Source organism: Ambystoma mexicanum, chromosome 2p (genome assembly GCF_040938575.1).
Source record: "Ambystoma mexicanum isolate Mex_15411 chromosome 2p, UKY_AmexF1_1, whole genome shotgun sequence".
In the NCBI taxonomy this organism is placed as follows: Eukaryota; Metazoa; Chordata; class Amphibia; order Caudata; family Ambystomatidae; genus Ambystoma; species Ambystoma mexicanum.
This window is the reverse complement of record NC_090923.1, coordinates 299,936,240-299,947,216: the sequence shown is the minus strand read 5'-3', so window position 1 is coordinate 299,947,216 and position 10,977 is coordinate 299,936,240.

The window sequence follows — 10,977 nt, the reverse complement described above, 5'->3', positions numbered from 1 at the left end:
GCGCTGGCCTGGTTTGCGCTGCTGTGACCTCTTCTAAGGTGATGCGCAGGGTTCGGAAGACGGACTGGACCGGGCCCCCAAATCTGGCTTATCTGGCTCGCAGAAGTATCCTTCTGTAGGTGAAAATAGGGGATTAACTGTCTGCGGGGTAATGCAATCGGCCTCCCACTTTCCCCTCTCACCCTCCTCGAAACCCTTCTGTGATTTCTCGTAGCGTCTCACCTTAGGGTCTGGAAGGACGAGCTCTCCATCCTGCTTCTAATGCAGGGGCACGTTGGTATCCAGTTACTTCACTGGATTTTCGGATTGGTGAGAACCAAACTTGCTTGGCTTCCAGGTAAGTTTTTTGATAAGAGGTTCCCCTTGTGTCCATGCATTAATGTACTAATGCTAGTGTCTTTTTCCCCATAGGGGCCGGGGTACGGAATGCCGGGGAACAGGCACCGACCCGAGATGAGAGGTGAAATTCTTGTAGAAATCAGGTAAGTCTTTAATGAGCGTTTTTTGGTAATGTCTTTTCATTCGCTCATTAACGCTGATGTCTCTTTTTTCCCCTTAGGGGCCGGGGTCCGGAAATGCCAGGATGCGGCGCAGACCCGAAATGAAGAGGGAATGAATCAACAGGTAAGTCTTAACATGGAGATTTAGCTTTCCTTATTCCCTTCTCTCTCTCACCTTTTGTTCTGGTCTTTTTCTCCCTAGGCGCTGGGGCGTGACTGCGAATCCGGATGATCGCTGCTGAACATGGAGGTGCCCTGTAAAGGTGAGTGGAATGCTGCGCTGCAGCGATCGACGCAATGAGCTTTTAAATAAAAGTCTTCCTTTTCAGGATTGTCGGCGAGATGTCTCCGGGATGCGGATTTAGCAGGTAAGGACTTTTCCTTCTTCTGTTCTCTTCTTCTCTTCCTTTGCAGGTGATCCAGGATGCTGGCAGGCGTGGCAGAAGTCAGGATACAGGAGCAGACACGGTGAGCGTCCAGCTGCTAGATGCAGAAAAATGCGAAGCACGTGTGGCTGTTCGGTGGGGTTTAAATAGCCTTGGAAGAAGTTCCAGGTATGTATCCTTCCCCGACCACACCCGGATGGTCAATTAGTCCCATAGGTAAAGTAGTTCCTTTAAGGCCTCAAGGAGGCCGGGATCCTGCATCATGGTCTGCATCAGGTAAGTGCACCCAAGCACTCCCATAATGAGCCTGGCGCCTATGGCGCCAGGACTGATGTCCTTTATGAGCCTGGCGCCATAGGCGCCAGGACACTGTCCAAAGGGCCCCTATAAGGGGTTGCTGGGTCCTTCCTTGGGGACTGGATGTCCGCTTTCGGGGACGCAGGGCTTGAACCGGCTCCCCGGGAGCGGGCATCATGACAGCTTACCCCTTAGATGGTCATGGCCGCACAGATCCTGCCGCACTTGCTATCCTTGGCCAAGACCAGACTGACCCAGGCCTCCATCAAGATACATCTGGCAGCTATCTCCCGCTACACCAGGTCACCCGGAAAATCATCACTTTGGTCCAACTGACTCGTCAAGGAGTTTCTCAAAGAGCTTTTCAGATCTTTCCCGCCGGTGAAGGCTCCTGCCCTGGCATGGGAACTCAATGTGGTTCTGACTAAGCTCATGGAGGGGCCCCCTTCGAGCCTCTGCTTCAGGTCCTGCTCAAGTTTGTCTGGTGAAAACAGCTTTCCCTGCGGTCCTCACCTCTGCCAGTATGGTAGGTGAGATCCAGGAACTATCTTGCTAGCAGCCTTACCGGAGTTTCCACAAATCGAGGGTGGTGCTGCGTACGCACACCTCCTTCATGTCGAAAGTTCTGTCGGAATTCCACCTTAACGAGCCTTTGATGTTACCTGTTTTTTTCCCAAAACCTTTGTCTCCAGCGGAAAGGTCCTTGCACTCACTAGAAGTTGCACGTGCCCTGAAGTTCTATGTGAATTTTGGTTCTGTGCACCATGGGAAAGCCTTGTCCAAGGCTTCCATTTCAAGATGGCACTCTCACTGCATCGCGCTCTTTCATCATTTGGCTAACCGACCACTGCCCGGCCATCCGAGAGCCCACTCCCCCAGAGCGAGTACTGCGATGATGGCATTCCTTTCTGGTGTGCCCCTGCTCAACATCTGCAGGGCTGGTACGTGGATGTCCACACATACCTTCACAAAATTCTACTGTGTCGTCAGGGTTTCCAGATAGGAGTCCAGAGTCGGCCAAGCAGTGTTGCGCAACCTGTTTGCTTGAGGTAAGTCTATTCCAGGGGTAAGTGTAATTGCTTCTGTTGAGCCTAGCCACCTCCCGTGGTTGTGTAATGTTGTACTGCTATGTATTTGTTATTCATGAGCATGTGAATCCATGGCAGACCCCATGCAGGAGAAGGTTTAAGTTACTTACCTGTAACTATTGTTCTCCAGCATGGGTCTGGCATGGATTCACATGCAAACCCTCCCTCCGTCCCCTCTGTCGCTCTTCATGGTCATTCTGCCACTTTACGTGCTTACCAAATGTGAACATGTCTGCCAGAGGAGGGGCTTAGGGAGAGGACTGTCATTGAATGGGGGCAGTATGACCCAGAGGACAGTGATTGGTTTAAAGGTGAAATACAGTTTATAAGTGAAAGTGGAACTGTGTTTTCTTTTAGACGTTTTCCAGCCTAACAGGGAATATTCATGAGCATGTGAATCCATGCTGGAGAACAATGGTTACAGGTAAGTCACTTAAACCTGTTAAGACATTCACATGATCCACCTTGGAGTTAACCAGGGAGGCCACCACTACAGCATGATCAGTAGATGGGATATATGGAAGGACGTGCCAGTGCAACTTTAGATTATAACTATTGCACCAAGCACCCTAGATTTGCCTGCCAAATACATCCGAGATTCTTAACCTTGGGTGTAAATGTTCATAGAAAGACTGACTAAGCAAGGGCGATTGATCTGTGTAGATTCCTCTATACGATGTTTAGGCCCAAGCAGAATAAGCTCTGTCTTGTTCGGGTTGAGCTGGAACTTATTTGTCGTCATCCATTGTCCGACTTCAGTAATACACTGTACTATGTTGTGCAGTGATTCTTCAGATGTACTCACCTTTACATAAATCTGGGTGTCCTCTGCATATGATTTGGTAGCAGAACTCATACTTTTAAAAACCTGCCAAGAGAGGTTGCATATCAGTTATTTTGGAAACTCGAAAAGGGACGTCGACAAGGTGTGCCAGTAATACTATCCCTAGTGTGATGTCCACTGTACCCATGGTCCTTCACGCCTCGAGGTCCCTCTGATTTTTTTTTTCCGCCATCGCCGGACGCTAAATGTACAATTCCCACTCGGCTAATTAGAGCTACTTCTCTGTCTCTGTCCTTTTTGAAGCCGCTCCTCGACAACAACTTCAACGGTTTTCGAGGACAAATATTGTAGGACGAAGAACTTGCCTCGACGATCCTGCACCTTCGGAAGGCCACTCTGGGCCTCAGCCCAGACACTAGGGAGAGTGGGGGAGTGGTACACATCTTAGCCTACTAAGAGAATTGATTTTTCCCCGTCTCCACTTTATAACAGCCAGGCTGCCCTTCCAATTAATCATGGAGAATACACTCTTTAAATTCTGTCCCAGTTGTATCAAGAAATTTCCCTGGAAGGGCTCGCACCGGGTGTGCAACATTTGCCTTCCGAGGGATCACAACAAGGTTCATTGTAAGGCTTGTAAGCTTTTTAAACCCAAGACCCTAAAGGACCGAAAAACAAAGCTCTGGGCCCGCCATGCAGGCCGAGGACGCCATAGACGTGGAGGGTGCTTCTAGCAACTGCAGCATCAGCGTCTTTTCAGGCGACAAAGGCGATGGGGAACCTTCAGATCCCCACGTGCAAGCCCCCGTCCCCAACAGACAGGTCATCGGCACTGTACGGGGACGAATCCCCTGCAGCATTAGCACAAACGTGTCATCCCACGCAAAACACACAACCCAAGGTATGAAGTCGACGACAACACCGTTGTCACGGCCACACACGGCATCAAGGGGAAGGTCCACTAGCTCCCTGTCCTCTGGGCATTCGCGATCACGCTCACCACACGACAGGCCCCCGAAGGTCGAGAGATACATTCGACTTGGACGCCGTGTCCAATACTCTCACCCAAGACTGCGGGTCGTGAGACGCGGACCCGGCTCGCCTTTCCGCTGAAAAACAACAATGTTCTATAACGTCAAAGAAGGCAAAACACCTGCAGACATCAAAATTGTTGCACTTGATCAAGAAACTTGTCCCTGAAACAGCGCTTCAAGGGTGGTCCTCGAAACACCATACTTCGAAGTGCACAAACCCCATAAGGAAAAAGAGAGTGCATCCAATAGGGAGGAAGACTGTGTTTACCAGGGGTAATGTACTTTGTTTGCAACTATGAAACACAAGAAGCAGGCTACTCCAGTCACTATCCCAAGTTGGTCTGTTGAGGATATAGACCGAGGGATGTCCTTTATGGGCGATTTCTTTTTTAATATTTTTTTTTTTTTAATCAAATCTCTCGATCTATGGGTGATCTTCAAAACACACTATCAGCTACCGGGGTGACATTGTCTCAACCCCCAGCTAAAAGAGCCCGGCCAGACACCTTTCAAGGCATCCCTCAGCAGGACCCGAACCAATTTGATCTCTGACCCCAATACAGATTCTGAGGATCAAGAGAACCTAGGGGAGGTATATCAATATTTTGATGACGATGAAGAAGAAAGACATCTACGTCTTACCCTCGCCAGATCATGTAGACCCACCAGTGGTGGATTCACAAGTGGACAACCAACTTCAATATGATGACGTGCTGCTAAAGGCAGCAGAGCATTTTCAAATTCAAACACAGGAAACAGAGGTCAACAAAGACTTTGTCGAGGACATATTGGGCAAAAAAAGAGCAGTAACCCAATTTATCCCATTATTAAAATCCATACAACAGATCGGAAGCACCCCCTGATAAAGAGAGTAAGAAGCTATACACTTTCGGAAGGAAAGTGGCCACCTTTGTAGCTTTTCAAACCAGAATTGCCAACAACACAACTCTGCTGGCCAGTTACAACTGCCACAAGTGGGAGAAAATAGCCACCTTAATGGCCTCAGCCCCAGAATCATTAAAATCTCAATTGTCCCTCGCTGTAGCTGAGGAGAAGGCTGTATCTAATTGTATCTTAAAAAATAATTTAGATGTAGCTGACAACGCTGGCAGAATGATAGAGGGTGCAATTATAAAGCGTCATGCATGGCTGCGCCAGTCAGGATTCAAATTGAAGACAAAGGCAACCCTCCTCCATATGCCGGTAGAGCCTAACGTGTTTTTCGGTAAAGCAGTAGAGGATGCATTAAAGAGTGCAAAGGAAGAGTACGACACTCTAGTCTCTGGGTCAACTCACCAACAAGTCCTCGGTGCAAAGGGGCAGAAATCATTTTCGGAGTTTCAGGGGCCAAAATCCGCAGAGGGGATCCGGATACAACCAAGGTCAGGGTTCATCCTGGGGTTCCAATTAAGTACAATCATCTCAAGGTTTCTAGAAGGGGCAGCGAAGATATCGCAGCTGGGGCTGATCCTCCTCTTCCAGGGGTTGGTCTACACCCCCAAAACAATGACCACCTGCTTCAGGTTCCCTCCCATGTCATTCCAGTAGGAGGATGGATAACACACTTCACCCGCGCATGGGAGGGAATCACCTCGGACAAGTGGGTGCTTTCTACGGTAGTGGGCGGTTATTGCCTAGAACTACTGAAGCGACCCTCCTTCCCCCCCCACCACAAAGAGCTACCACAAGGGAGGAGCAGCGCATACTCCTGGAAGAAGTTGCAGTGCTGCTGTTAAAGGACGCCCCTGAAACCATCCCGGCAAACCAGGTAAACAAGGGTGTCTATTCAACGTACTTCCCTTTGTCCAAAAAAGATCTGACAATGGGCTGTGTATTGGATCTGCACCCTGCAAACACACATGTCAAGCCACAAATATTCCACTTGACAACGCTACAGGAAGTAATCCTACTGCTAAAACAAGGGGACTACATGGCAACCTTGGATATGAAAGATGCCTATTTTCATATTTCAATGTTCCCAGCGCACAGAAAATTCTTGTGTTTCAAGATAGCAAACCAGTACTACCTATTCAAGGTGCTACCCTTAGGAATAGCTGTTACGCTCACCTGGCTCCCACAGGGGCATCGATCTGAACTGGACAGCTGCGGTCTCCACCAATGTGACGCGTAGTGCAGAGATGACGGTCTGGACTGGCCCACCTAGCTTCGTTTGCTTGGCCCGTAGAAATATTCTTCTGCAAATGGAGAAAGGGAATTAACCACCCGTGGAGTTGAGCGTTAACCCCCCCACTCCTGCTGTTCTACCCACTGATCTCCTTTGATGTCCCCTCTTATAGTCTCACCTGATGGTTTGGAAAGATGAGCTCTCCATCCTGCATTGAGCGCAGGGGCGCGTAGATAACCAGTTGCTTCACTGGCTCGAAGGAATTGGTGAGTTTCAGAACAATATTGACTCTGAGATTCCTGGCAAGCCGCCGTAAGTATGTAGTTCGTAAGAGTTCAAATGTCTGACTTTCACTCTGTCCGATTCCTTGCAGCTTGACCCTAGCGAAGAGTTCCTCGTGGCAACCGGTAATATTCAGGTAAGGATTTGTATTATCCAACACAGTTCGATAAAATAATGTCAAAACGTAACCTGTTGCTTTCTCCCTTATTCAGGCGCTGAGAGAAAGTATGAAGTCTCGGGGAATAATACCTCCGGCGGTAAAATCAGGTAAGTCTATTGTGGTGATGAGGTTTCCCCTTGTTTGTCCCTTTGTTTCACCTTGCTGTCCTTTTGTTTCCCTTTAGGGGCTGTGGTTCGGCGAGGATGCAGTGGAAGCTGCGCAGACCCATGAAGAGGAATAGTACCCCCGGTGGTAATATCGGGTAAGTCTATGGTGGGTAACTAAAATTGCCTCTGGGTATTCCCTTGGCTCACCTTGCTGTTCTGGTCTTCCCCTTAGGTGCCGGAGTGCGGCGGGAACATGCAGAAGGATGCGGTGGAATGTGAAGATGCTGCGAAGGCCGGTGAGTTCAGTGCGGCGCTGCAGCAGGCGAGGTGACGCGGATAAAATAACTTCTTTCTTCCAGCTCGAAGGCGCGATGGATCGGGAATTCAGGTAAGGATCAAAGGTATTGCTCTTGTTCTAACCTTTTCTCCTTCGTTCTCCCTTTTTCTAGGAGCTCCGGACTCGAGGCGGGCGTGGCAGAAGACTGGATGCAGACTTGCAGGCACGGTGAGGGGTACGCTGCTGGATGCAGAATAATGCAAAGCGTGTGCTGCTCTTCGGGCGTGGTTTAAATAGCCTCCAAAGTAGTCCCAGGCAAGTATTCCTCCCCAGCCCCACCCGAGTAAAAAATAGTCCCTAGGTAAAGTGGTCCCTTCCAAGCCTCTTTTGACTTGGAGCTCTTGCAGCATGGTCTGCATCAGGTAAGTTTGCAGCATGGTCTGCATCAGGTAGGTTTTAATCTATGAGCCTGGCGCCTATGGCGCCAGGACTGACTCTCCATATGAGCCTGGCGCCATAGATGCCAGGACTGCACCCAAATAGCCCCTAGCAGGGGTTGTTGGGCTTGCTTGGAATAACTTGATGCCTGCTTGGTCTGGGTCCCCGGGGGTAGGCATCATGACAATAGCTTTAGCTTCAATGGTATTCACCAAGGTACTGGCGATGGTGGCAGCGCAGGGAAGCAATACCAGTGTACCCTTAGCTGGACAATCCACCTTCTTTTTCAGTTGGGCTTCTCGATAAACAAGAAAAAATTAAGCATCCTACTAAACAAGACAAAACAGTTCTTAGGAGCTGTCATTAAAACAGAAGAAGGGCTAGTCTTTCCATCAAAGGAAAAAATCCAAAACATACTGCTGCAAAAACCTCAATATCAAGCCCGTCAGCAGGTAAGTGTACGCAAAGCTATGTGTTTGCTCAGCATAATTGCATCTTGCATTTACCTTGTCCCACACGCACGTTTGCGCATGCCCCGAGGCAGGAGTGGTTGGCGAAAGAGAGGTCTCAGGCAAATGGTCAGTGGGACGATCTAGTGGTCATTTCACCAAAAATAGTACAAGCCTTTCGCTGGTGGACAAAGGAGAACCTGCTGAAGGGAAAACCCTTTGACGACCCTGCGGTGCAAGCGGTAGTTAAAACAGACGCATCATTCTCCGGGTGGGGGGCCCATCACCTTCATCTCACTGCACATGGTCTGTGGACTCGCATCACAGCACAGAACCATATCAACCTGCTTGAACTTCTAGCAATATTCAAAGCATTCCTTCGAAGTACACCTAACAAATCAGTTGGTACACGTTCTCACAGACAGCACCACTGTAATGTTCTATATCAACAATCAGGAGGGCACACATTCTCCAAATCAGTCCAAGCTAGCACATAAAATATGGAAGTGGGCACTCAAACAGGGGATGTTCCTGACTTCCCAACATGGTCCAAGGGAACTCAACACCCTAGCGGACTCATTAAGCAGAGATCCTCTACCATAGGATCACGAGTGGCGACTCAACAGAGATGTCGTACATCACATTTTCTCACAGTGGGGTTTCCCCACGCTAGACTTGCTCGCTACAAGAGAAAACAAGCAATGCCCAGACTTCGTGTCCATTTTTCCACAACCAGACTCCAAGGGGGAACGCCCTGTGGATGAGTTGGTCAGGGAAATTTGCCTACGCTTTTCCCCCAACTCCACTTATGAACAGGGTGGTGAACAAGATTCACAAAGAACAAATGATGCTAATCCTAGTTGCTCCCATGTGGGCGAGACAACCTTGGTATCCACATCTGTGCAAACTGGTGATGTTCGATCCAATCAAGCTCCCCTACCAAACCAACCAGCTTTCCCAACACGAGGGTGTGGGGGACAACATTACACCCTCAACCTCACTCAATGAACTTGGCAGCATGGCCCCTGAGGTCATAGTTTGGACATCTTAATATACCTCAAAGTTGTATGGATATCCTCAAGGAGGCAAGTAAACCAAACACCAGAAGTGAAGACGATTTGTAATTTGGTGCCAGTCTAAACAAATAAACCTGATAGAATGTACTCCAACACACATTCTTCACTACATGCTCTACTTATTACACTCAACTATCCACATACACCACCTCTCAGAGTAAAGTATCATGGTGAAAGGTACCAGACATTAAGGCATTCATGGAGGGAGTAAAGAGACTCCACCCTCCTATATCAAACCCACCGCCAGGCTGGGACCTCAATGTAGTACTTGCAAAATTCCTGGGAGCCCCCTTTGAGCCTATGCAGAAGTCAAGCCTTGAACATCTCACATATAAAAATATGCAGATTTACCGTGTACTACGCGTTTCAATAGACAGCAAAGGAATATTTTCCAGAACCCTGGGATAAAGTTTGAATTAACAACGAGCCAAAGTGATTTGGAAAAGCTGCATTAATGAGCTTTCAACGACCGCCCACTATGTGTAGAACTTAAGTGAAAAAATAACTGGAGAATATACTTAAGAGACCTACCTACTACTAACAATTAACCAGTGGGAGGTCTAGCTGATCAAAATTAAGTGTGCAGCTATTCGACCGAGAGGACTACTCCTGCTACATACAGGATCCCACCTCTCAAGACTTTCTCCACTCCCTGGACCAGTCACAACAATAAGAGGAAATATACCTCACTTACTGTCAAAAAGAGTTGCAATCAATTTCAACGGATATCAAGACAGCTCTATTTGTTTGTGTGATTTTTAATTGTATTAATTAAAGTGGCATACCTCCTAAAGAAGGTTCCAAGAGTTACAAATGAGAACCGAAACATGTTGAGTCCCCTTATTCTAGTTAGAAACAACTAGGTTTGGATACTTATTCCAACTAGAGGGTGTAGACTATAATAAATAGACATATGCTAATTTTATAGTCTAGAATACTTACTATGTTTAGAGAACACACTTTACCTAAATTGTGCTAGGTTTATGTATCACCATTGAATTGTCTTTTTTAGACAGTGATTTTATTACGTTTTAACTATGTGTATTTACAGATAGCAAATGTTTTGCTTTTTAAATTGATGATAATATTGAATAAAACATATATTTTGGATAAAGTAACAGTAATAGTATAATGTTTGAGTACTGTGACTGTTAAGTTGCTATCTACCTCTGTTGTACTAGATATATCTATCCCGATAAAAGATAGTCACCACAATTGTGGTTACATTGGGTTTCTCCCCTCATGTTTATTCCTTCTCACAACCCACCACCTTCTAACATTGCTCGCTAATCTATGCGTAGCATGTGATCTAAGCAGATTTCACAAGCCTCAGAAGGGATACATTACTCGCCATAATCGTATTTCTGATGCTTGTATCTGCTTAGATTCACATGCTCCCACCCTTCCTCCCCTTGGAGTAGAAGGTGCATGGATGTTTTTTCTGAGCGTCATTGGGCTTTATCTGATACATGTCTGCTTTAATAAACCTGTACTCATGCTACACTTCATGCAACCGCATGTCAGAAGCAAAACAATCTGATGGACCTCAACGCATGAAAGACCATGGGTACAGTGGACATCACACTAGGGATAGTATCGATGGCATGCCCTGTCGGCATCCCTTTTTCGAGTTTCCAAACCAACTGTAGTACTCCGCAGCTTCTAGTAGATGTCGGCCTATGCATAGCATGTTAATCCAAGCAGATACAAGCATCAGAAATAAGATTACGGACTGAAATCCCTTCAGAGCATATTCAGAGACACCAATAACCTTAGACAATCTAGCAAGCATAATGTTCAAATCTATTGTGTCAAATACTGCATAAATCTAAAATAACCAGCAGCAAAACTTCAGAGGAATGGGAACTGTGTCATCCGGTCCAGATATCAAAGCAGTTTCAGTTACATGCAATGGCCGGAAGCCAGACTCAGATAAATTGTGAATTATCCATATGAGTTTGGAGTTGAAAGGTA